A 27212-nucleotide genomic window follows, 5' to 3' on the forward strand; every position below is an offset into this window, starting at 1 on the left:
AACACATGCAAAATCTCTTTAGTTCATAGTACAAATCAAAGTTGCACTGCTGTTATCATCACCCTGTGCAAAAACTGCTTCTGCTCTCTCTTCCTTAATAACTATCTCAAATCTGAAGGAGGATATTGCTTTAATGCCCTCAGCACACTGATCCAGACACTATTAACACCTGTAGGAACCACAAGGCATGTCATGAGAATGCCTCTTTCTGAAGCTTAAATTATTTGATCTCAAAGAGGAAAAGGCCAAATTCCAGACAAGCTGCTTTGTACGTTACAAATTGAACAAAAAATTGCCAGATGCAAGATGTGAGGAAAGAAACGGAGTTATTCACACTGCAGACACTGATTTCATCCATCATGACTCCTTTCTGAGTATGTATCAAGTTGGATGGTCAAAGCTAACCTAAGACAGTATTTGCTATCAGTCAGGAAGATAAAAATATATACATATATACAGAGAGAGAGAGTTGCTAGGCACCTAGGTCTTTAGTTTACAGTAATTCACTAACAGCAGAAAGTGACAATCCCAGCATAACTGCACATGTAAAGCATTACCTACATGAGCTTTTCCAGGAAATGTTCACAGGCACAGTTTCGGCTGTTTTAGCAGCTCTGCTGTGCCGAAGCTCGAAAGCCACTGATGAGGTTTTCCAGGAAACAACTACAAGAACAGGTTTACTAGCAGCAGTGCTGAAGTGCACGCAGTATGATCACCACCTTTGGCAGAGGACTGTAGTTTGCAGAGGATCTGCACGTTTCATTTGCAGGACCATGGAGACACAATACTGAAGACAGAAATGTTTACTTCTCTAACAAACTACTTTTGATTGAAAGTGTTAAGTTGACAGATACAGAATCCTCTCAAAATAAATTAAAGATCTAGTTGCTATTTACAAGGTAAAAAAAGTCAAGCAAAAGAATACCAGGTCAAAAGGCCTAGCATTTTTTTGAGTGATACCCAGAATACTTTAATTTGTAGTCGTCAATTCCTTCATAAGAACAGAAGTTTCATATATGTGTATCTCTAAATCCTCACAAAGAAGCCAACAATTAAAACCAGTACACTTTATGACACTAAATAAATGTCTGTCAATACTATGGCTATGGGCCATGAGCACCAAGTCAGCAAAAAGCCAGCAGGAGCACCAGTACGAGCTGCAGCCCCAGTCATCCCCACTGACATATTTGTGCTGCCACACACAGAACTACGCAAGAGAATTGATCTGTGTTAAAGCTACTGCAACCACAAGGAGAAAATACTAACCTAAATCTGTTCCTTAATCCTAAGGGAGAAATGTTTACCCTGCTGAAGCACAAAGCTGGCAAGGAGGCAGAAATAAACAGGCAAGACTGTTCCAGCAGCAGTATTACCTTAAATTTTTTATCGTCTACAGCTTAAATCCACTCTATGTTATGCATTCGTCCTATGAACTATCACACAAATTATGTGACAGATAGAAGAAATCAGAATCACACAACTATTTATTAATGGGACACTGACTTTCAGCCCTAATGTTAACAACCAGTATCAATGAGAATGCTCACATATGCACATACCCCTCCAATTCTATGCCTGAGAATACTCTTGATTTCTGATCTCCTTGCACCATTTTAATGCTCACATGAGAAAATGTGATTCCTACACTGTAAGACTTAACTATATAATCACTTACTATCACCAGATGTGTTGAAGATAGCCTCATGACTACAAAGTTTTGAAAGTAAATGAGGAGTGTTGATGGGAAATTAGTAGAAGCAGCAGAGTATCAGCTACAATTAATCAGTAAAGTAGTTCAGTACTAGCTTGGAGTGCTAAACACTACATTCAAGGAACTATTCACAGAAGAATCTTAAAACAATTACTGCTAACCTTGTAATATCACAGTAGAACAAACTGTACCAAACTAAAAAAACCCTGCATCTTATGAATGTATGATGCACCCATGCAAAAAGCCATTACGGTGCTCTACTGCATCATGACATGCTCAAAACTTGAATCTTCAAGGAAGACCAAGGCTCCGGTGACATTGTAACAGATCAGAACTGAAAATATTTACTGGTAGATAGCCACTCATTAACCTTCTGAATTTTTGTATGTTTCATAGAATCACAGAACTGTTTTGGTTGGAAAAGACCATTAAGATCAAGTCCAACCATGAACCTAAGACCACCATGGCCACTGAGCCTTGTGTTTCTTGAATGCCTCCAGAGATCACGACTCCACCACCTTCCTGGGCAACCTCTTTCAATGCCTGACCACTCTTGCAGCAAAAAATTGCAATGAAGAATACACAGCTGAAAGAGAAGTCAGAAACCCAAATATAAATCCTTCTGGTCAAGTTATAACTTCCACAAGACAGTACTCCTCTGACAAGTGCTTTGTAGTATCTCCAGTTTTAATTGTACTCTTTCTGTATCCACTAAGTCTCATTCTATAAATCTAAAGTTACCCTGACACTGAGCAATCCTTGTTCATTACATCCAAATGCTATCCTTTGTTCCGTACCTACAAACGCATATCCCACCTTCTGTTGATTCTACTCCTTCACTCTTGTGTTGAAGGCTGCCTATACCCAGAGTTATGCCCCAAATATTGCCAAAACTTGTCCCTACATGTTTTGCTCAACTCCCCCACCCCTGGTTTGCCCTTCTTTTCTGGAGTGGGTGCTCAGCCCGGAACTGAGTAAACAAAGAGTCAGGCATCAACAAGCCAGGGCAACCCAACTTGCCTTCTTTGGGGTAGACAAGATCATACACCCACCTCGTGGGAGGCCTGTGCTCCTTCCAAGCTCGGGCATAATTCTAGCCATATGCTTTGCCATTGGTTAATGGTGTTTACCAAGTTTGACTGTTGGCTTAATCCAAGCCTTGAGCAACTTATATCGCCCAAATTGTAAACACCTCGCTCTTTTGGGCTTGCTATGAATCTATTCTGCTATCGCTCCTTGCATGTGCTCCACCTTTGTCTGCAGTCTGGAGAGAAGCCTTGCTACCCAGGAAGAGCCATCTCGCCTCAGTTTACCCCAGGAGCCAGCAAAGACTCCTTTGCTACAACTTAGCATCATACCCTGGTAGGAAGGCGTTGCGACTGAGCCCCGAGCTGAGCCAGCAAGGAGAGAACTTGTCTGATTCCTATGGTGTTTGTCCACAAAGCTACAGACCTGCGAGCCGAAGCCTCTGGGTACCCACTCACAAAGTTAGGGTCACACCAAGTTTACTGGCTGCTCAGCTACGGGAGAGGGAGACGCCGCCGGCCACTTCACAGCCCTGTAAGCGCAAGGGCAATCCAGAGCACAGCCCCGGACCACTCACTCAAGCCAGGGGAAAGCCACACCGCTCTGTGTCACCCCCTCCCTTCCCCACAAGCCGCTCTGGGTGGGGAAGTGCTCCCCCAACAGCGTCCTGCCAACTCCGCAGAACCGCCAGCAATGGTAAGCACCCGAGAGCCTGTCCAGGCAGTCTATGACACACACCCGCAGTAACAGGGACCACCTCCGGGAGCAGCTATGGCCCCTCCAGGTCCCTGGGTGCTACGGCAACCAGTGTAGCAGTACCTTAGCAACCTGCACAGCAATGTGTTTAACGCCAGTTTTGGTTCTGTTTAAAATCCCCAGGCTTTAGTCCACGTGATATTGAAACTTGTAGCTCATAAGCAGCCTCCCTCAGGCATGGCCGGAGCCGTAATTTGTGACCAAAAATAGGTTTAAGTATTAAAAAGGTTCTTTGATTGTATGCCCTAACACCTTGTCTCTGAAGCTGTTTAGCAGCCGCCAAGCATCTTTTCGAGTCGCCATCTGGTGGACAAGCACCCTTGGTTAATTGAGTAACTGTTTTGTATTTTTCTAATTGGGTTCAAAATTGTTAAACTGCACCAGTTTACAGGACACATCCACAGCCATGCACCAGGTTCTGCATATAGAACACACCAGACCAGGCTGGAAAAGACCTTCGACATCATCAAGTCCAACCTATCACTCAAAACCATCTAATCAACTAAACCATGGCACCAAGTGCCTCATCCAGGTTCTTCTTAAACACCGGCAGTGATGGTGACTCCACCACCTCCCCGGGCAGCACATTCCAATGGCCAATCTCTCTTTCTGGGAAGAACTTCTTCCTAACATCCAGCCTAAACCTCCCCTGGCACAGCTTGAGACTGTGTCCTCTTGTTCTGGTGCTGGTTGCCTGGGAGAAGAGACCAACCCCCTCCCGGCTACAACCTCCCTTCAGGTAGTTGCAGACAGCAATAAGGTTTCCTCTGAGCCTCCTCTTCTCCAGGCTAAGCAACCCCAGCTCCCTCAGCCTCTCCTCACAGGGCTGTGCTCCAGACCCCTCACCAGTATATATATTGTTTAAAGGTTATTCATATTTTTATAGTAATATTTTTTCATAAATCATAATTAATAACCATATTCATCACACTCTTTTACTGTGTCCTGCACACACAGCTCAACTCCTTTCTCCTACATCCAAACCCACTACTCTTCACACTTCACTCCAGCCTTCTCACCGAGTTCCCTCTTGTGTATCTGCTGCTCAACAGCAGGTTAATTCGGAACCCCAGGTATACTGATTGGCCATAGGTATCTGTTGATCCACTGACAAAAAGCAATGCATGTAAGGGCTACACTTCCTCTGCTTTTTCTCTAGCATGGCCACAAAAAGGACATCTCTCCTCTACTCCAGTTGCTTCAAGTAAGAACGACATTATAGGCTTAGGGGAAAGGACTCTTGTGTCCCAGATAATATCCTATAGCTAGGAAGCAGGAACAAAAATCTGATGCTTCTGCAAGACTGCAGGAACGCAGAAGGTGCATAAGACACTGCCTCCCCAAATTACCACTCACTAGACCTTTTGGGGCAGAGGATGTTGTTAAACATTAAGGAATCATAAAGCCTGCAGTGATAGAATGAGGGACAATGGTTTTAAATTAGAGAAGAGTAGATTTAGATTGGGTGTCCGGAACAAGATCTTTACAATGCGGATGGTGGAACATTGGCACAGGTCGCTCAGGGAGATAGTTGAGGCCCCATCCCTGGAGATACTCAAGGTCAGGTTCCACTAGGCTCTGAGCAACCTGAACTTGTGCAGGATGTTCCTGCTCACTGCAGGGAGCTGGGCTAGATGCTTTGGAGGTCCCTTCCAACTCAAATCCTTTTATGATTCTATGATCTTTGATAGACTTTCCTCTCCCATGAATCCAGCTCAACATCTTGCTGAATCCCTGTAAACCTTTAGGAGCCATGGTGGATTTTTATTCTGAATCATTCTTCCCCTACACCACTAGCTCAATTTCCCCTGCCTCTTGCACAAGACTAATCATCCCTCCATGACAATTCACTGACTTCTGCCATATGTCCCCTTAGCTCTGTCTTTCCCAGGTTGATAATCTCCAGCCTACACAGTTCCTCATAAAAAGTGTGAATGGCTTCCATTCAATGATTCCTAATGCTGCTTTTCTACATTTTTCAGGCAGGGGGAGACGAACTGCTCATTACTGTAGCTAGGAGAAAGCAGCAGTAATGGACTGAGCACAATGATATTTTTTTCTTATATTGCTGTGCACTCTGTTCTTCCTGTGGTATGTTCTAGCATTTGAATTGCTTTTTGACTGCTTGTTGATCATGAATACACAGTAGGTATTTCCATGAAAAATCCTAACATGAAAGACCTCATACCTGGTGCACTAAGAGTACCTACACTAATGCACATGAAGTCAGGATCTTATCTCTAATTTAATTCTCAGTTTCAGAAAAACTGCAGGAGTTTAGCATCATTTAAATAGCATCATTTGTTCAGTTACATTTGGCCTATGTTTTTTGAGGGAGAGTAGAAAGGAAAAGTCAGGAATGACACAACTCTCCCTCCTCATGAAATCTGGCTAAATGGAAGAACTACAATGCGATGCCTCTTTGTTTCCAAAAGACAAGGTGTTGTCAGTTCTGTTTATACTAACTTCTAAAGTCCTTGTACCTGGCCTAATCATCCCTCTGCAAGCAATCCCTGGTTTTCAAGCAGGGTAAGGAAAGTTTACCCAGAAACTTCCAGCTTCTAACTATGCAAGAGGCCACAGTTATACGAGCTGTCTCACTTATGTATGAAAGGAGAAACATAAGCTACCAGGAGCAGTTGAATGTGTATATTGGGAGTCAAGACATAAATTTTACTCATCCAGCAACACATATAAGACACTGTACACCTGTGAGCTTTATCCAGTATTCCACCTGTGGGAATTAGCCTTAATCCATCACAAATGTGAAAGCTACTCATTTGTGTAAGTAGTTTTCGTTTTCTTCTCTGCCCTTTCTGCATTTCCTTCCAAATTTCTCTTCAGATTAACCAGCAGTACTTCAAAGAAACAGCTGAGCTGGTGGCATTAAAATGACCACAGGAACACACAAAGCTTTAACAAGGTACAACCACTGAGCAAGTTAAACATGCTATTTACTGTTAAAAATGACGACTGCAGGCCCACTCCTGGGGGGAGGTGGGAAATCACAATTAATTAGAAGAAAAATAAACAGTATTCCCCTACAGGCCTGGCATAATTTGCACCTTAAGAATATTAACAGTCCAACATATGTTAACAAGAAAATGAAAACCTAAAGGCTCTTGGTCTATATTGCAAGAAATATGTTTACACAATTTACAGAACCAAATTAAATGGAACAGACATACTGGTGGCAGAGTCTGGAATTTGAGATGCTGAAACATTAAAAGATTTTATAGTGGAAGTGAACATGTAATTTTGGAACAACTTCAAGTGTAGTATCAACTAACACTAGTGTGACAAATATTTACTGTCAGGTGTTGAGGAGACACTCCAAAGGCAAATTATGCACACACACACTCTCATTCATATATACCTTTTATACCAACAAAGAAGTGGGGTTTGTACATCTCAGAAATATTGAATATTAAAGCATAAGTTGATTCTGTCCTCTGCTGTTCCTATCTCTGCTGTGGTTTCTATCCACGTAATTAGAATGTCATTTGGCCAGATCAACACTAAACCTACATGTGGTACTTGCTTGTAAACAAGTTCAGTGGGAGACAAACTGGAAAGGAGAAGGTAAAGGGGCCAATAGCTCACCTCTGTAGTTTAGGCTTCAACTTCCAGGTAATGGATTAGATTAAAAATATGCTCCAAGAGATAGACCATTTCCTTAGCTGCAGCTATTAGCTTGAAGCCACTTTTTTATAAGGCATACTTTAAAGACTGAAATTACCTAGGATCAGTTTCTAGATCTTTCTGGATCTTGTTATGCGCCTTCAGCTAGTTAAAGAGCCTTCCTTACAAGAGAAGTCCTCTCACATGAACAAGTCACTCTTCACTTGGTCCAACTTGGTTTAACCAACTCTTCTGGATTTTAAATGCAATTTGACAGGCTTTTCACACTCTGCAGCCAGCACAACTCTTTTCAGAAACATCTTTGGCTTTGTTAGCAACTCTTCTGATGTTACAGATTTCCCAGCAGCACCACAGTCTCAACTGTATTTATAATTCAGGCACTATAATTATCATAGGTATAGTCCCACTCCAAAAGCCATTTTCAGATGGCAACTCATCACAATTTAATCAATTTTTAGAGTCCATGTGTTTCAGAGCACAGACTCCCCTTCCAAATGTGGAGCCTACATCCATTTTTCAAAGCTAGAGGTTTAGCAGGCACTGTACTTGGCTACTTGAAAACATGTCTGCTGCAGGGTAGAGAGGCTTTGCAGAGGGACCTTGCCAGGCTAGACAGATGGGCAGAATCCAATGGCATGAGATTGAACACGTCCAAGTGCCGGGTTCTGCACACTGGCCACAGCAACCCCATGCAGTGCTACAGGCTGGGGTCAGAGGGGCTGGAGAGCAGGCAGGCAGAGAGGGACCTGGGGGTACTGGTTGATGGTAGGATGAGCCTGCTGTGTCCCCAAGCAGCCAAGAGGGCCAATGGCATCCTGGCCTGCATGAGGAAGAGTGTGGCCAGCAGGAGCAGGGAAGTCATTCTCCCCCTGTACACTGCACTGGTTAGGCCACACCTTGAGTCCTGTGTCCAGTTCTGGGCCACTCAGTTTAAGAAGGAGGTTGACTTGCTGGAGCGTGTCCAGAGAAGGGCAACGAAGCTGGTGAGAGGTTTGGAACACAAGCCCTGTGAGGAGAGGCTGAGGGAGCTGGGGTTGCTTAGCCTGGAGAAGAGGAGACTCAGGGGTGACCTTATTGCTCTCTACAATTAACTTAAGGGAGGTTGTAGACAGGCGGAGGTTGGTCTCTTCTCCCAGGCAACAAGCACCAGAACAAGAGGACATAGTCTCAGGCTGTGCCAGGGGAGGTTTAGGCTGGATGTTAGGAAGAATTTCTACACAGAGAGAGTGATTGCCCATTGGAATGGGCTGCCCGGGGAGGTGGTGGAGTCACCATCACTGGAGGTGTTCAGGAGGAGCCTTGATAGGGTGCTTGGTGCCATGGTTTAGTTGATTAGGTGGGCTGAATTAGCTGATAGGTTGGACGTAATGATCTTGAAGGTCTCTTCCAACCTGGTTTATTCTATTCTATTTCACCCCACACCCCTCAAAATAATAAGTCTTAGATCCCTGTATAGTAACTGAGAGTTGCAATTCTGCCAATCTTCACATACTTTGAACAGTTTACCAACAAAGACTGCGTAATTCTGTCTGATCACTGGCAGACATAGAAGAACACTTGTAGGGAAAAAAGACGCAGCCAGTAGATTCTGACTTTCCATTAACAACTATATTGAGATTTTTCAGTTATCCTGTGCTTAATCCTTTTAGTACATGTTATTATTGATTTTGTACCACTTTAATTTGGTAATCAATGAAGCATGCCATTCTAAATCAGATACATTATAAAAGAGTGCATTTTATCAATACAATTACAAAACAAAGCTTTAATCCTAACAAGAACTGAAAAAGCTTACAGCAAATTCATCTGAAAAGACTTTCTCTCCTACTCCAGCAAACTGTATAAATTGACATTAGATTATTTTTATTGACCAAAAACGACCTATCAGCAAATGAAATTATTTAATCACTCACGTAAGCGCAACTGGCCTCTGGCTTCTGAAACAAACCTGACCCATTTTTTTCACACTGATTCATTCATTTTTCCATCCCCTCTCTGCAGCTTCCTTGGACACAAGATTTACTGGTATCAACAAAAGTATCAACAAATTAGAGAGCTATTTTTCCAGTCACTGTAAATTACTACATGCAATCTATCCTATCCTGCAGGCTTAGAAATCTCAGTCATTCCTCTCTTTCCCCCATTCCCTTTTACTCTGAGAACAGAAACACTTAGGGTCACTCAAAAGCAAGTAACCAAGTTCAAAGACTGCACTCTCACTTGTGACCCTGACATTACAGAGCGAAGAACTGATATAACACTTTCCTGGTGGGTAAACACCTCAAAACCTTGAACAATTAAGCATGGGGGGCAGGGGGGAGGAGGATCTGGAGTAATACCTTAAAACAGGTTAAGAAGCATGCAGACATGCTAGAATGTAGGCTCTCATCCTCACATGCTTCAAAAGTCTCTGTGGACATGGGTTGGCCAAATCAACTCAACAGCTGGCTAACACTAAGGATGGCAGTGACAGGGCAAAATCTCCCTGTTGCCTCTTTTTTGTTGGTTGGTGTGTGGTTTTTGGCACTGCTTTATCAGGCCAGAGTGGTGTTCAACTTGTACAAGAAGCTCTCAGAGAGAAGCAGGGGGAAAGGTGCTGCTTCTTTCAACAGCAAGCTGCTATGGTGGTTCACTTTGCTTCATGAAATCCTATCTGCAGTAGTATTAATCCATCATAAAATCATAACCATATAACAAGTGTTATATGTGACTTTTGTAATGGAAGCATTTAATGGAGCTGCCAAACAGAAAGGGACCTGGGGGTACTGATTGACAGCTGACTGAACATGAGCCCAGTGTGCCAAGGTGGCCAAGAAGCCCAATGGCATACTGGCATGCATCAGGAATATTGTGGCCAGCAGGAGCAGGGAAGTCATTCTGCCCTGGTTAGGCCACACCTTGAATTATGTGTCCAGTTCTGGGCCACTCAATTTAAGAAGGACATTGAGATACTTGAACATGTCCAGAGAAGGGCTACGAGGCTGGGGAGAGGCCTCAAGCACAAGCCCTGTGAGGAGAGGCTGAGGGAGCTGGGGTTGCTTAGCCTGGAGAAGGGGAAGCTCAGAGGAGACCTTATTGCTCTCTACAACTACCTGAAGAGAGGTTGCAGCCAGGTGGGGGTTGGTCTCTTCTTCCAGGCAACCAGCACCACAACAAGAGGACACAGTCTCAAGCTGCACCAGGGGAGGCTTAGGCTTGAGGTGAGGAGAAAGTTCTTCACTGAGAGAGTTGTTAGCCATTGGAATGGGCTGCCCAGGGAGGTGGTGGAGTCACCGTCCCTGGAGGTATTCAAGAGGGGACTGGATGTGGCACTTGGTGCCATGGTTTAGTAGTCATGAGGTGTTGGGTAACAGGTTGGACTTGATGATCTCTGAGGTCTTTTCCAACCTTACTGATTCTATGGCATTGCTTGCACATTATCAGCTTGCTAAAGACCACCTGGAAAATAGATTGGGCTACTGTTTCAAGCAATCCCTTGCATACTTGTATTACAACAGCTTGAAAAAGGTAGAATACTGCAATTCCATATGGCTACCCCACACGCTTCCCAAACCATGCTACTGCCTGTTCTAATTTGCTATTGTTTGTTTTTAATACCAGTTTTTACTAACAGACATTTACTATATTATGACATCTGAGATCAGAGTTCTAAATCATGCGCTCTCTTTTAGCCGTTAATGCTCTTTCAAGTGGCAATGTTAACACCACTGACTTTCCCAGCACAGATTTGACTTCCCAAATGCTCCTCCTCACAATTTCCACCATACACCCCTACTGCAAATAATTGCCCTTGCTATTTCTTTGTCAGGTTCCTGGTTACGCTTTGATTATGGTAGACTCTATCCTTTCTCCAGACAAGAGAGCCCTCTGGAAAGAGACCTCCTTCATAACTAAATTTAACCTTTGCTTCCCTAAGCAGTCCTTCCAGTTACACACTTCTATTCAAATCAATAGCTAGCATCTGTCAAGTGGTCAAAAGAATTGTTGTGAAGACATGAATCACCTAACTTGCCTGACTATAATACCAGACACAAGAAACCTCACAGTGGACATCCATGGAATAGCCTACTTGCCAAAGAAGTTTCTTCCTAATCCTTTTTGGCTAGCACTTTATTTGTTCCCTGTTGTATAATGGTTCTTCAATTCTTTACAAAGGCTTTACAAAGCTTTCATTTAACCTAACAATGTACTGTAAATGAATAATCCCTTTTCTTTCCTGATCTTGTTAATCTTTTGGCCTCAGTTACATCTCACAGCAGTGAGATGCATGTGTTAATTATACAAGAACTGTAAGATCTGTATTTTGATTTCCACCTGTCTACCACAAACCCAGCAAAAAGATAACAGAGCTTTCCTATTGCCACAAGAATATGATTACCAGGAACACATCAAGAACAGCATCGCATATTGACTCCCAGAAGCCTCAGTCAAGTACTTTCTACCCATTAAGAGTCTTCGTTCACTTCTCTGTTGTTTAATGTTTTTCACAAACCCCTGATTATTCTCACTGTAACTCAGTCTTCTTCAGGAGGCAGGAAACATTATCTAAATCACTGTAACATCTTCTTAGCATTATGTTCCCTACATCAGTCATATGGATGTAGAAATTGTTGAAACATTTGATTAATTTGATAGTGAAAACAACATAAACTGATGAAGTTACAGGTTAACTCCCTTTTTTCCTGGCTACATCTGCCATGGGGATCATACCAACACCCAACTAACCCCAGAATGGGCAAGATTAGCAAACTCAGAATTGGACAGCAGAAAATTAACCCTTCTAAAAAACAATTTCAGCACCTCAGCTCCCCAACCTGGATGTCTACAGAATCAGACAAGCAAAATGGAGTAAATGCCACCAAGGGTAAAACTGTTTAAAACACAGCCCCACGATACATTGAGATTTTATAACCAATTCCAGCTAATGACTGTCCACCACTGAAGCAGGCCTCATTTTCTCTCCTTCCCAGTCTTTCTCTTCCTCAAACTGGCCCATGTAACTGGACAGACAACTTGATTTAGCAATCAACATTAACTTGATAAAAAGCCAAGGAATTGTTTTTTCCTAGTTAAATCAGGTATGCATGGAAATCAGACACAAGGACGGAGTCTGAATCACGAAGAAGTGAGAGAGCAGGGGAAATGATCTGTGGCATGAAACTTAAAAAGGTTTGTGTTACAACTTCAACATAAGGGTGAAGAAACGGGCTATGGCAATGTGATGACTTAATACTATAAAAAGGAGGCCACGCTCCCCACTTGCATTTCCCACTGTTACTGGATATGTCATGCTGGCTTCGTCACTAGTGAGTCCCTTCCAAAGGGGTATATAACTTGACCGAAAGGTAGAAGACTTTCCAAGGGAAGAAGACCAAAGGTAAGAGGATGAGGCTGAAGGAATAAGAATAGTCCCATTACAGCTTCAGAGAGCTGTTATGTTGGCTTAGATACACTTGGAACCATAACTTAAGTACATACACTTCTCTTTCAGAAACAGCAATGTTTGGTGCCTAAAAATAATACTGTAATCTGACATGCACATAAGATTTGAGTTATCATCTCTGCTATTGGTAGTGAATCGCTACTTTCTCCACCACTTTAGTGACTGTACACTTATCATTAACTTTTCTCTTAAATAAAGCATTGGACTGTGGCCACACAAACATCCTGCATTGCAAAACACACTTGCATGCTTACGTTTTCAGCTTCCTTCAAACAGAGGGCAATGTGCAAAATCCAGTGCATCAAGCAGTGTAAAGAGGAAGTGACAAAAGACAATGCATCACAGTAGCCAGACATGTTCTGTTAATGCTGACTCAAGACAGCAGTCAACTGAGTACCAGTTAGGGTTTATTGATCAACAGCTAATAGATAAGCATGCTATAAATTACTTGATATACTACTCTGATTAGAAAATAACACAAGGCGAAGTTCTGTCAACTCTCTTATCAGTATCCGACACTGAAAAGACATCCATGAACTTTCAATTTTTTCTAGGATGGCTGTAATTATGTACCATGATCATAGTATCATAGTATCATTCAGGGTTGGAAGGGACCACAAGGATCATCTAGTTCCAAGCCCCCTGCCATAGGCAGGGACACCCCACACTAGATCAGGCTCGCCAGAGCCTCATCCAGCCTGGGCTTAAACACCTCCAGGGACGGGGCCTCGACCACCTCCCTGGACAACCTATTCCAGGGTTTCACCACTCTCATGGTGAAGAACCTCCTCCTCACATCTAGCCTAAATCTCCCCACCTCCAGCTTCATTCCATTCCCCCTAGTCCTATCACTACCTGAGATCCTGATAATGAAAAAGACAGAGCCCACCACACTACAAACTCATTTTTTCTGGGTTGAGCTACAATCTGGTGTGTAATTCTAATAGATGAAGCTAATGGAAAAAAAGAGCACCGCACTGCTCAGCTTCAGAGTTCTGCTTAAGCTCTCCATCTATTTATGCATTATCTACTTTCTCAGAACAAAAGCTTCCAAGAAAGAGCATGGAAATAAATATGGCAGAGAGACCATCTCCATGGCAAGCATTTCTTTTCGTAACCACGTGTTAAGGAAGACTCGCCTACCTTAAGGGCATAATAATATGTGCACACAATAGACTAAGGACAAGTTTCTCTCATTCATTCAGCTTCTGTGTAAGTGTGCTTATAAGTGTCTCTTCCCTGCATTAATCTTCCCATAATCAATGAGTCTTATATTTACTGAAGTCTGTCATGAAAAAAAACTAGCAGCTTCTTTTACTGGGCAATGTCTACAACTAGTCTCATCGCAGCTTCCACGTCACTGACAAGCCTGACAGACTGAACAGTGGATGGGAAAAAAAAAAATGATCTTTGTGTGTGTATGTATATATATATATATATACAAAAAAGAGATGGGATTGACATTCAGGATAATCAGTCTCAATGTGCTTTGGAAACCAGGCCCAAAACATCTCATTAATCTACAAGGTTCAGTACTGCTCATGGGCTTTTAGCATAAAATCTTAATTGGAGATTGTAAACAGCTTAGCAAACAACAAAAATATATTCTCACAGAAAAGACGACCCTTTGTCTGTATATCATCTTTGTCCCTGCCACCTAGAAACTATGTAAAGGTCTAGTTACCCTCCTATTAAATGGCTCTTTCTGTTCTCTCCCATTCTATGGTATCATGCTTGTTTATTTCATAGCCTCTCACCCTCAACTTGAGGGACGGGCCATTCTCTTAAATCTACTTTATTAGCTTCACAAATGCACAGTACACCAAGGTCAAGGTGTAAGGAAAAAAAAAATCCTAAGGCTCAAAGCAGGAACAAAGAATGGAAATGCTTGAAATAAGGGCTGAAACAGTACATGCTCTAGGAGGGCATGCCTCAAAGAGGCAGATTCAAACAAAGGAGAAAAGAAAATGTTGTGCTCCAATTTAATCAAAATCCACTGGACACAACAGCTGACTCTGCAGCCCTGGTGACCTGAAGAGTGACTTTATTAGTTGAATATGGGAATATTCACTTTCAAGTTCCAAATTCCATTCCTTCCTACTTCCTCACATTGCCCATGAAGAGGATAAGACTTAAGCAGCATTTTTATTGATTTCTCCTCAAACAATTGTCTCAACTAGAGTAAGAGAATTCCCTTCCATTGAAGCAACACATCTTTTCAAATAGCACACGATGAAATGCAAAGAACACATTTCAAATTTCACTTTAAATTAGCACTGGCACTTGAACTTGCAAGCACATCAGAGAAGCTTGAAACATCTGAAGAAACAATATTGCAAACTCCAGCACATGTTTCCACAAAACCTGGATTTTGGTACCGTTCACATGAAGAAGCACAGGAAAGCTGTCCCAGTAAGGGTTTCTGTATCTGCTGGGCAACACTTGTGTTCAATCTTCACCCAAAAATACCTGTCACCTACCAAGGCAGACTGCAATATGTTACATTGCATGTTTTACACACTGGTACACCTTAAGAAGTGTTTCTGCTATTTCAGTAGCATTTTGCCCATTTGTACACAGTGTCTTTAGTGATGGCTTCCAAATGAACAAAAAGAGAGCATAAAAGTGCCGCTACTTATATATTACCTAAATAGGTTCTGAATACCTGCAAGTCTCAATCATCTTTATTCTACCACTAACTAGTAGAACTGTTGACTAACAGGCATCTCAGTAGCTGACTACAAAACAAAACAATACAAACACAGCATAATAAACACTTGTTTTGTGTTTGGAAAATTGTTTGCCATTACCCGAGTTGATTTTTGTACTGTGAGGACTTCAGTTTTACAGGTATGAATGACAAATCACTATCCTGGCCCAGAAAAACCTTCATTTCTTTAAACAAAAAATTGTACTTTTAAAGCTTTCTCTGTATTAATACCCAAATATTTCAGCACAAAACAATACCATAACTCAGCACAGAACACAACCACATGTGCACATTTTCTCCATGAAACACAGGATAACTGAGCTCTGCAGTGCTCACTAGATTATTTCTCTGCTCATGCCCTGTGCAAACTCCAGCTTGCTTCAAACCAAAGACCTTTATGGTTCAAGTCCCAGGAGATGCTGAAAAGGTGTTCTCAGTGGAGCAAACTTTTCCAGAGAAATCACATTCTGATTTGAGAGAATTCATTTCTTTTGGCCTTTGGGGGAACACTGCAAGTCCCATGTATTTGTTCAAGTCTTTACCCGGCAAGAGTAAAATCCCTTCCGGGCTGTCAGGTTCATGCCATTTTGCAAAACTCCACTGTGTACAGCCACAATGTTCACATTCTTAATTTTGTAGATCAAGTAATTTTAACACACCCTTTTAAAACAGGAATTTAAGAAACATTTCCAAGTTATAACTGAGCCAGTGATACAGAGTTAAAATATAACACGTTGAATAATAAAGAAACAGCTGATGAGTATTAAGCAAGCACATAAAACCACAAAATTAAGGCCAGGTAAAGCTTGAAAGATGGGAGTGAAATACTGTGTAAGCATGTGAACCACCTCTAAAATTTGGTAAGATCACAGAAGACATTAACAAATGGGAAAGGTATCCCAAGTGACACAAAAATAATTTTTAGACATTTGAAGTATTAAACCTCAGTATTCAGGAAAAAGTAAACAAAGAGCAAAGCGGAAACAAACAAACAAAAGGAGACTGCGGAGGAAAAGAAAGAAGTTAAGAGCAGTCCTTCCATTTTGCATAGCCACAAACATTTCAAGCACCTACAGCATAACTGCTCACATAATTAATTCAGCGTAGCAGTCAGAAACAGCAATACTGAGACAGCCACAGTTCAGCAGTCTGCACTCTGCTGTAAGGAAATTTTTCCTGAAGACAGATGCCACCCGGAGGAACAAAACCAGAAAAACAATTGGCCGCCTGACCAGAGGCAAGGCAAGGAGAGATTAGAACGGCAAGCCTCTCTCCCCTCCCGAGACTCTCGGTCTGCACTCGCAGAACAAACCACAGAGCCAACAGCGGCAGCAATTTTCCAAAGGAAGACAAAGCAAACCGCACTCTGGCTACGAGACAAGTGAAAGAAAAAGCAGACTGGCCTCTCAGAAAGGGCTGAAAGAAGAAAGCATACGTGTTTCTCCTAACGGCAAGCGCAACCGTGAATGCTACTTTGCAGTTGTTAGGCTCACTTGAGCGTCAGTGTGTGCTGGTAAGCCAGAAGACAGGGGGGGCTGCTTACTAACTGTAAATTTTAAAGTGGATCGTCAGCAGTGATTCTCTATTTAAAAAACCTGTGTTCTCTCAGCTGAGAAAATTATGCCTTCTGGGAAAAAGAACTGTTTGGGTCATGCCCATAACTCTCATGGAGAGCTGAGCATTCAGACTTAACAGCTGATAAGCAGACACAAACATGACAGCTTCATTTCCTTTCTACTTTCTTAAACCATATGTTAATGCAAATTGGGAAATATGATGTAGATCTACATGGAACTGTAATTAGTTCTGTTAATTAAACCCTCCAAGTATGGAGATGGTAGATATCCACAGACTAATATAAAATTGCATACCACAGGACTACTCTTCCATTGTGGATGCTAAGACCACAACCAGAAACCAGGATTGCAGTGCTTAATCTGCACAGAATTCTGCACAGTAGCTCCAAAGTGTAAAAGTCACCTACAGAACTCTACACCTCTCCAAGAATATCAGTAATTACTTCAACACAGTATTACAATATATGCTTCTATGAATATACATACAATCTAGGGGGGGGGGGAAAACGCAAGGGAGATGTTCCCTAAATGTGAATCATGGAGAAAAGGAAAGTGTAAATGACTTCCATCTCTCTGTGGAAAAGCTTAGGCTGAATGTTAGGAAATTCTTCCCAGACAGAGAGATTGGCCATTGGAATGTGCTGCCCAGGGAGGTGGTGGAGTCACCATCACTGGAGGTGTTTAAGAAGAGCCTGGATGAGGCACTTGGTTTAGTTGATTAGATGATGTTGGGTGATGGGTTGGACATGATGATCTCAAAGGTCTTTTGCAACCTGGTTAATTCTATTCAAGAAGTGTGCCACATCTAGCACCTTACTCTCAGGCAGACATTCCTGAATTCTAACACTAAATACATATCAAAAAAATCAACACAATAGACTCCTAGTTGGAAAATTAAGTATAGGCAGGGAGATACATACAGCAGGAATGATCCCCCTTGGAGGAGGTTAGAACATGGCAGTAGTCCCACTGTATCTGGAAAGACTATTAGGTCACAATAAGCAGCAAAAGGAAGAGATGTAATCCAAGTATAGGTTTCCTGGCTTTCTTTGCCACAATTGTTGCTTTCAGCAAGAAATTCTAGTGGAAGGGTCAATATTCCTAGAATATTATAATACTGATCTACCAAGAAAGAAAAGAAGGGAAAAAATCCCAAACCCATAATGCTATATGAAGCTATAATGTATTACCTCTGGGCATAGGAAACCTGGTGTCAGACATCCCCAATTCTAACATATGGGTGAGTCATGAGAAAATCCACAAGAGATAATTGGGCACCAATTTGACCCTGAAGATACCTTTAATAAGGTAATTCCACAACAGGAGAGAAATACCATACCTAAGTATCTTTCTAGACTTACCCCCAGTTTATTATCTGTAAAAACCCTTCCTGCCTCACAAGACACCGTGAGGAAAGACCATGAGGCTCTCAGATACTGCAGTTGCAGTGACAATGCCCTAAAACAGAGACATATGGCTTGATTCCGGCCCTAGAACAGAGAAGATCAGCTAGAAATATTTCTGAATGTAAGATAAATCTTTAATAATCTTTACATTCAGATGTGAAGCTTGCAAAAAAATGGCAGTGTGCTGAAACCAAAAAGGTGGTAAAACAAGCAATAACAACCCTGGACCGTACCAGTAAGAATTGATTAGGGTGAGGAAAAAAAACAGTAGTAGAAATTTTTAGTATAGGAGCAGGGGTTGTTTCTCTTGTTGTTTGAGGCTTTTTTTATTGATTGTGTTTAGGTAGGGCTTTTTTGGAAGAAACAACTATGAACTGCACTTTTAAACAGTCTTCAGAATAGCCCTGGATTTCTTTAGATGCCCATAAACTGAATTGGGACAGCCAGCTCTCCATCGCTCCAACTTTTAGAGACCACCCAGACCTAGAATCCACAGCCAAGTACTGTTTGGCATCAGATAGTCAAGTTAGTAGAATCAAAAGAACCCAAACTGACCAGAATAAATCAAGATTAATTTGATCAGTTATGTTCAGAAGCTCCAGAACTGGTTGCCACTGTCACCATCTCAAACAATAAACATGTGTGGGATGATAAGAGGGAAAGGACGCTACAATGAAACAGTCAGACCAAGCAGGAGAAGGAAAAAGAAAAGAACCCCAAACATTGAGAAACCAACCAAAAACACTGCCAAAACCCCCCACAACAGATCTGGGGGAAGAAGCCACCACTCCCATGACCAATCAAGGAGATGAACCTGTTTTCATATTCCTGATGACTCTAGAAACAGACACATGGAAAACGTAATTTGTTCTAATTCAGGGGACAGTATACAAACAAAGAGCAAGCCTCCAGCACCTTAAGTTACAGTGTGTCAAACACCTGTGTTAAACAGCTGTTGAATGGATTTTGCTACACCAACTTCTAACTAACATTTTGGTTTGCCCTTAAAAAGGAAAACATCAAGTGTCAGTACATAAAACCCTCTTCCCAAGCCTGTATGATCACAGAATGGTAGGGGTTGGAAGGGACCTGAAAAAGATCATCTAGTCCAACACCTCCCCAGAGCAGGATCTCCTACACCAGATCACACAGGAACTCATCCAAGTGGTCTTTTGAGTATCTCCAGAAAAGGAGACTCCACAAGCCCCCAGACAGCCTGTTCCAGTGTTCTGTAGTGAAAAAAAATTTTCCCATGTTCACATGGAACTTCTTACGCCTCAGCTTCCACCCATTGCCCCTTGTCCTGTCATTGGGCATCACCAAGCAGAGTCTGGCTCCATCCTCCTGGCACTCACCCTTTACATATCTATAAATATTCATGAGGTCATCCCTTAGTCTCCTCTACTCCAAACTAAAGAGCCCCAGCTCCCTTAGTCTCTCCTCATAAGGAAGATGTTCCACTCCCCTGTAATTTTTGTGGCTCTCTGCGGGACTCTTCCAAGCACTTCCCTGTCCTTCTTAAAGTGAGGGGCCCAGAACTGGACACAACATTTGAGATGCAGCCTCACCAGGGCAGAGAAGAGGGGAACAGAACCTCTCTTGACCTACTAACCACACCCCTTCCAGTACACCCCAGAAGGGCACTGGCCTTCTTGGCCACAAGAGCACTGTGCTCTTATTTAACACACAGCACAATGGTAACGACCTTGAAGAGTTTTACTTAGTTTCCAAAATCCAACATACAACACAATCTTTTTGGGAAAATTTCTATTTTATGCTGCTGCCTGGGGAAAAAAAAAAAGGCTAAATAAAAGAAACAAATTAAATGTAAAAAGAATAATCTCCATATCATAACCTAAAGCAAGCCTGTGACAAAGCAGCCCGCTCCAATGAAGAGAACTCTGAATGCTAGCTACAATTCAAAGGGCACGGAGTCTTGCTTATTGCTGTCTGCAAACCAAAGCACAAAAAAGCAGAATATTGCATTTGTTTTAACTGAGTACATTTTACATTTTGTATGATGAGGATGAGAGTAGTTAGACAGCTTCAGAGCTCTACTAGGAATCTAATAAGAAATATTAGCCCTTTGGGAAAGGGCAGATGATGTAATAGACCAATTATCCTGGACTGACCCCCTGAAAATCTCAAGACTACAATAACTAACCTAGCATTTCAGGGCTCCCTTAAGCAACCCTTTCTTAAATTACTAATGAACTGAAAATAAAAACCAATCCTGATAAATTTCTGGCAGCATCAGTGGAAAGGAAATAAATTCTGTTTTCACACTACAGGTAAAAGTTTTACATACAATAAACCCTTTTAATCAAAGCAGCAAATAATCTGTAGGTCCCAGTCACACAGAGTGACTTGGCACTCGTACTAAGGATCACTGAGGATACACAGACATGCAAGAAAGCTGTGATCTTGGAATTGTAGTGGCAAATTGTCTATCTTCACAAGACTTAAAAAATAAAATAAAATAAAATCCAAACCCTTCTTTTATTCTATTCCAGGGAGTTACAGGAGTTTAGGTCAGAAAACTGCCATGGAGACTAGAGATACATTTAGCGACAGCATAGCCAACTGCTGCTAGCACCCTGTGACTTCACTGATGGCTCAGAAATGGGAGCTGCCATTTGAACAGTAGGCTCAATATCCCTCCTCCATTTCTACATTTCTCAATCAATTTGAGGGACTGTGTTGTCCTAATGAAGGCAAGATCATGTTGCTGCTCTGACTTAATAGGAGTCTTCTTTTCTGGTAGGATGTTTCAGCCCTACCAGCTGAGAGGCAAATAGTAACAGAGCTGGCAGAAGCGTACACATGAAGGCAGGACGAAGAGGCTCTCTCATGTACCACAGTCTTGGTTAAGATTCATAAATTAACCAAAAAATTTATGTGGGAATCTGCAGATCTACCAGTCCCATGCTCACAACCTTTCACAAGAGCAGATCCAGGTGTATTTCAGCTGGTTTAAAGATTCCCATCACTGCATGTCATACTCAGTGCTGTTTGAAGCTAAGGGGTGAATGTCAGCTGAAAAGTGGTTTTGCAAGCACCAACGTGACGGTGCAAAAAACATTCTGAAGATATCACCACTTCTTTAAAATGTTCAGTTTATTTTAAGGGTAACAATATCAGAGCTCTCCATTGTGAGGCTCTACCTCAAGGCACTAGGTACTATTGTTGAAAACTTACAGTTCCTACATGAGGAACACAGTTTCAAGTAATTAAAACTAAATATATTCTTTCATTACTTGGCTCAAGAAGTCTTAAGTGGAAGCCACCCAGACTTTGGCTACATCACTGGTCTTTATACTGAAATTACCAAAGAAAACTCAAAACTCAGTCCTACATCTGTTTTGTGCAGGCATCCAGCTGAAAATTCACAGTGGTCTCTTCTGAGTGTGCATTACACATTTCTTAAAGAAAAAAAGGTGAGGAAGAATATAATCTGATCATCTACAAGAGGTTTGAGGGCAGGGGAGGTAGAATCAGTCTCCTATTAGTACTGGAAGGAATATTCAGAAGCTGCCACTCACTATTTACTGTGTAGGTAAAATGTGTTTTTATCTGATTTCCTACACATCTTTACAGAATTTCCAAGTAGCCTCACAATCAATTGTTACTAAATCGCATGACACAGCCCCACCTACCTCAGAAACTTTGCCTTTTACTCTACCCACCATGGAGACTTTCAGTCCAGACTTGTCAGTGGTGGCATGTGCATTACACTCAGCATACAGCGCGGTTTCCAACAAAAGCACCCCTGTGCTAGTGATTGGTAGCTAACGCTAATCAACAGTTGCTGTAGCTAAACTGCAGATGTGGCAGCTGCATCTCCTCACCCATTATTCTACTTCCAGCAACTGCTGTAACCATCCTGGCACAGTTAAGACCTACATTTGCTGCTCAGGACCAGGTGAAGATTTTCTCCCACAGCCAGCTGAAGATGAGTCTGCTCAGTGAGCAAAACCATCCCAGAAGGCAGATGGGGATCAAGGGTTTGGCTGAGATGTCTGAGGCTGGGGAAGATGACTACACAGGTACAGCTTCATGACGGAGTGAGAGGACATAGGTTAAATGACAACAGGAGAGGCTACATGACAAATGGTGCATGGAAAGCAGGAGGGGGACGACAGAACAACGGTTCATCTTCCATATTCTGGCAGGTTGTAGCTACTGCCATTAATCACAGCATCCACATCTACCACAAGCAGATGTACTACTGGTACCTACACAGTATTCTATCAGAACACCTGAAGTTACAGATTTCATTTTAGACAATCCATTCTTGCACAAAATATGGATCAAAACAAGCCAACACTGGAAAGTTCATTAAATGCCAGCATCACCTTCCTCCCCACACAGCAGGAAGCTAAGTAGGTCAGTTAGAAATGAATGGGGTAGAGAGTTTAAGTCCTTTGCAGAAAAGAGGGATATGTAAAACCTCGCTCAGAGAGTCAAGAAAAATTTGACCAATTACAATCAATAACATTCCTTGTAAATTTTCTTATACAACATGACCAACAGGGGATGGGGGTATGGTGTGAACAAACAAAAAGAGAGGGGAAGGAAAAAAAGAAAAGGAAAAAAAAGGGGGAGGGGGGAAGGGGAGAGGATCAGACTTGCCATGAAAAGTCAGATTTCAAGGTGGATTTTCCTTGCCTTTTAATCTACAAAATAGAATGATAAAAGACATTGTTATTTCTTTAAGTAGACTTGTTGCCATTTTCTCTGGAATTACTATATGCATAACAGTACATGTTCATGAAAGCATACACTCCAGGAGGCAAGGTGGTAGCATTAAGAAGCAGTGCCAAAAATAAACATGAGGCATCTTCTGTGTATCATTACATATTTAGCTGTGTTACACAAGCTAAACAAACAAACAAAATGTTCCTATGCTTTACAATTTCCAGACAGGTTAGGCATGAATTGTGCTACCCCACATCAATTATTTCCAACTTTCAAGACTGCCATAAAAACCAGTTTCCAGAATCTTGTCTTTTAGAATTTTTAGCAAACTTGGTCATGGAAGTAATAAAAAGTTCAGTTGCAACTTTACGTTTATGAGACAGCATTTTACTCTGGTTTCAGGTTCCTTTACGTGCATGCATACACTTCAGTGTTATTTTTAAACTTCTCTTCAGTAAGAAGAGCCCAACTGATTGCTTTTTCAACAGGTGCACACTACACAGGTCTCATTTTAAACCTGTCTAGGTCTGGCCCTTAGCTGTTACTTTGCACTACAACTCTGGAACAGGTAGCTGTCCAAAACAAAGAAAAACCAATGATCAAGCAGGCCTAAGAGAAGATTTCCATAGGTTTAAAGGCTTGTAATAGTTTTCCTCCTAACCCCAATTTAGCAGCAGTTCCTTGTTTAGTTCTGAAACAAACAGAAAGAAATTGTGAACTTCCCTGAAATAAGCAAGTGTAGCTTGGACACACAGGCAACATGTAGAGAAGAAAAGAAAACATCTGTATTTCCCTCCCATTCTCTTCCACCTGAAATAAATTCTTTGGCTGCAGTTTGTCTTCTTTTCTGGGAGCATTTACACAGTATCTAATACTATCCACCACCATGACTACCCCTGGGGCTTTTATGAGGGTGGGAACAATCAGTATAAGAATTACTAGGAACATCAAAGAGACAAAACACTTATAGAAGAGGAAAGAGGAAGAGAGTGTGAGGTAACGAGGGTCCTACTGTATTTACCTTATGTGCCAAGCATGTGGACAGCAATAAAAACCATGTAGGGAGCAATTTTGGTCAGAGAAAGAACACGGCAGCCTAATGGGAGGCCTTTGTTCTTCAAAAGGGTCTCCTTTTCCCCTTTTGTGCTTCACTTAATTCATGGCATCTGAGCTGCTCTTGAACTTGACAGACAGAAAGAGGGAGGGGGGAGAGATGGAGAAAGGGGGAGACAGACACAAAGAAAGAAGAAAGAAAAAAGGACTTCAAAGAGTTTTCCTTTGAAAATTCAGTTGTGCTGTATGCATTGCTGAAGGTTTTAGATTCAAAAAAAAGGGCAGAAAACATTTCATATAATTTCATAGGGGGATAAAATTGCCCAATGCTCTTACTAAGAAAGCTGAGGAAAAGGAATAGAACAAAAAAAATTTTTTTTACAATACATTTATCTGAGCTAAGGAATATAAATAAAATAGTATTACTCCCCTGGGTGCTTCTTATTTATTTTCATGTTAAATTTTATCCTCAATGGAGCCCAATACTTTTATCAAAATCTTATCTAAAGCATCTGGTTTCCAGTAGTCACCTGAAAGGCATACATTTTCCAGGCAGTCCCATTAACATTCCCAGCAGAGCAGTTCCTGCTCGGATGGACAACAGCACGGGAGCCCAGCCAGCAGCACAGGAGCCCAGTGCCACCTGCAGGGACAGAGCTAGCACCCAGGCCCAACGCAAGGTCACTCTAGGCAAACCCTTAACAACAACAACAAAATCTCACAGTACTCTGAAAAATTCTTCATGACTGTTTACAACGAGAATCAGCACATAGCAATTTTTCAACATAGAAACAGGCTTGGTTATCCAAAGGAAAAAAAGCATCAGGGTGCCTCTGAGACAGGCTCCCAAGTTCAGGTCCCTCTTTGCATTTCTTGGGCATGCTCCAACAGCTCGCTCACGGCAGTTAATATTGGCTCTAGTAATATATTCGGCTTTTCACCCTCTTTAAATATCCATGCCATGGGCAATATTCATATGAAATAATTCATAACTGCAGACTGCACTTTTCTCAAGCATCTTTTTTTTTTTTCCACTGGACCACCTCCTCCCCTCAACCCTGCATTATCTACTTACACATAATGTATATATTCCTTTGTGGGTTTTTACCTGTGATGCATAGACTGAAAATGTTTGTCGATAGAGTTCACAAGAAAACATCAGATTGCAAAACATAGATTTGTGTGTCAATATCACAATACATTATTAATAATTGGTTTAAGTTAATTCAGTGGAGTATTTTTCATATGGAAGTTGTCCCTTATTGACAATTAACCCATCTGCTTCCTGATTTGTGTAGTCTGACTACACAAGCCTCTACGTATTGGACATGATTTCTAGAGAGCAGAAAGCAACAGTGAAACCTGAATGTAACTTCACTGCTTGAACAGTCAAGTAATGAAAAGACCATTACCTACTTTGGAGACACATCGTTCCTTCATCTGAACACAAAAGGCACCCAAAATTAAAATGTTTTCAATAACTCCATAACTTCAAACACTTTTCTTCCTTCTTCAAACAGGGCTATAAAGTGCATTTGTTTTTAAGGATATGTATTTTAATGACCTTTCACAAGGGTAATTTTATTTAGGAGTCCAAAGGAACAATTAGGCTATGCAAATAATACCAAATGTGTGCTTATAAGCTGACAAGCAAATAAGCCTCCAGCAGTTGCCCATGTAGCCCTTGACATAGCAGAGTTTAGCTGTCATTACACTTCATAAAGCAATTTCTGTCTCACATTGGCAGCATATTTATAACCTATTACTCTACATGGGAGACACTATGAAATAAACTCTGTAGAAATGTTTCCTCACCACCACAGCCTCGTTTTCTGTGATTATGAACAGTGCTCTCTCAAGTAGTTCTGTTCAGTTTGTGGGTGCTTTGGTTGGCTTTGCTTTAATTTGGAAGAATTTCACTGAAGACATTTACAGAACCTGTACCTATTAAAGTTAGCTTTACAAGCTAGACTGAATGTATTTCAGATTGTAGAAGTGAAAAAATATGGAAGCAAAGGGCTTAAACAGCAATTTAAGTAACTGAAGATAAAAATTCAATCTGTTTTGTGTATCAGAAGTGTCTCTGACTATTAATTAGATTTATAAAACACTTTGAATACTGACAGCGTGACAGCACTGGAACACTTCAGATGTACTAATTATAGAAAATGTAAAACATTTGAGACCACTACTAACATAACTGTTGGTAAGAGAAGTCGAATCCAAAGACCCTGTTGCCTCCTCTTGAAACTTGTTTGCTCCCTCCCCCGCCCCCCCAGTTGTTTATTGCAAGGAAGTCAACTTTGCCACCCAAAAATCTCACACATACCTGAAGAGGACTGTGGTCATAAGTATCTTGTAATGATGGACAGCAGTTAAGCTCCTACTGAAGGCAAAGCAAATATACTAATGACTACAGAGAATTCTGGCTGTGAGAAATCTCACATGTTTAGGAACAAAACCAAACCATATAGAAACATACTAAAATTACTTTTATTCTGCAATTTGACCACCTGTCAACCCACAACATAACATAAATAAATCCCTGCTTAAAAATGTCTCTAACATAAGAAAGGCTTCTGTCAAATGTAGTGTATGAAAACTCAGCAGACAAGCCAGTGTTCACAGAATGACACATACACTACATTTGACAGAAGCCTTTCTTATGTTAGAGACATTTTTAAGCAGGGATTTATTTATGTTAACTTATCAATGCCTGTAACATGAGGTCATCTTAGTGTCATCTTCTCAAAGCAGTCCTAGGGTCCCTCTTGTTCCCTGACTCAGTTTCACAGGACTTGCCAAAATATTCTAAATACATCTGCTTTCCTATCAAATTGGTCAAAAATCAATCAAAAAGATGAGCAAGTTAATCAGGTAACTGGAAACAAAGATGTACCCCTGCTTAAGAAACAGAAGATTAATTCTTTGCTGCAATAAGAGATTCAATTTGTACAAAAGCTTTCTGCTGACTAAAGCCTAAGTTCCCACAACCAGTTTCTGACAATTCTCAGACAAAAGAAAGATGAAAACCCGGCTTCATGCAGCAAAACATTTCAAGTATATGGACAGAAAATACCAAATACTAGACAACCAACACCCATCATGATGGTATTGACTGACAAGAGAGTCAAATCACTCCTTCAGTAAGCTGATCCTGAATCATTTTATCACATACATATTGGAGGAC

General features: G+C 41.5%; 1 protein-coding gene across 4 annotated transcripts in view; it reads right to left on the reverse strand.

Moving 5' to 3' along the window:
- The window catches only part of POU2F1 (POU class 2 homeobox 1), a 125896-nt gene that overhangs the window by 73454 nt on the left and 25230 nt on the right, over window positions 1–27212 (reverse strand). Inside the window, exon 1 of one of the 4 annotated variants that reach the window (XM_068144668.1) lies at window positions 23991–24063. The exons of the other annotated variants lie outside the window; for them this stretch is intronic. The gene's annotated coding sequence lies outside the window, so the exon portion shown is untranslated. Of the gene's footprint in view, window positions 1–23990; window positions 24064–27212 lie in introns of those variants that run through there. 4 annotated transcript variants of the gene reach the window in all.

The sequence above is a fragment of the Melanerpes formicivorus genome, unplaced genomic scaffold (genome assembly GCF_026170545.1).
Source record: "Melanerpes formicivorus ecotype bairdi unplaced genomic scaffold, bMelFor1.0.p_v2 SCAF_11, whole genome shotgun sequence".
NCBI lineage: Eukaryota > Metazoa > Chordata > Aves > Piciformes > Picidae > Melanerpes > Melanerpes formicivorus.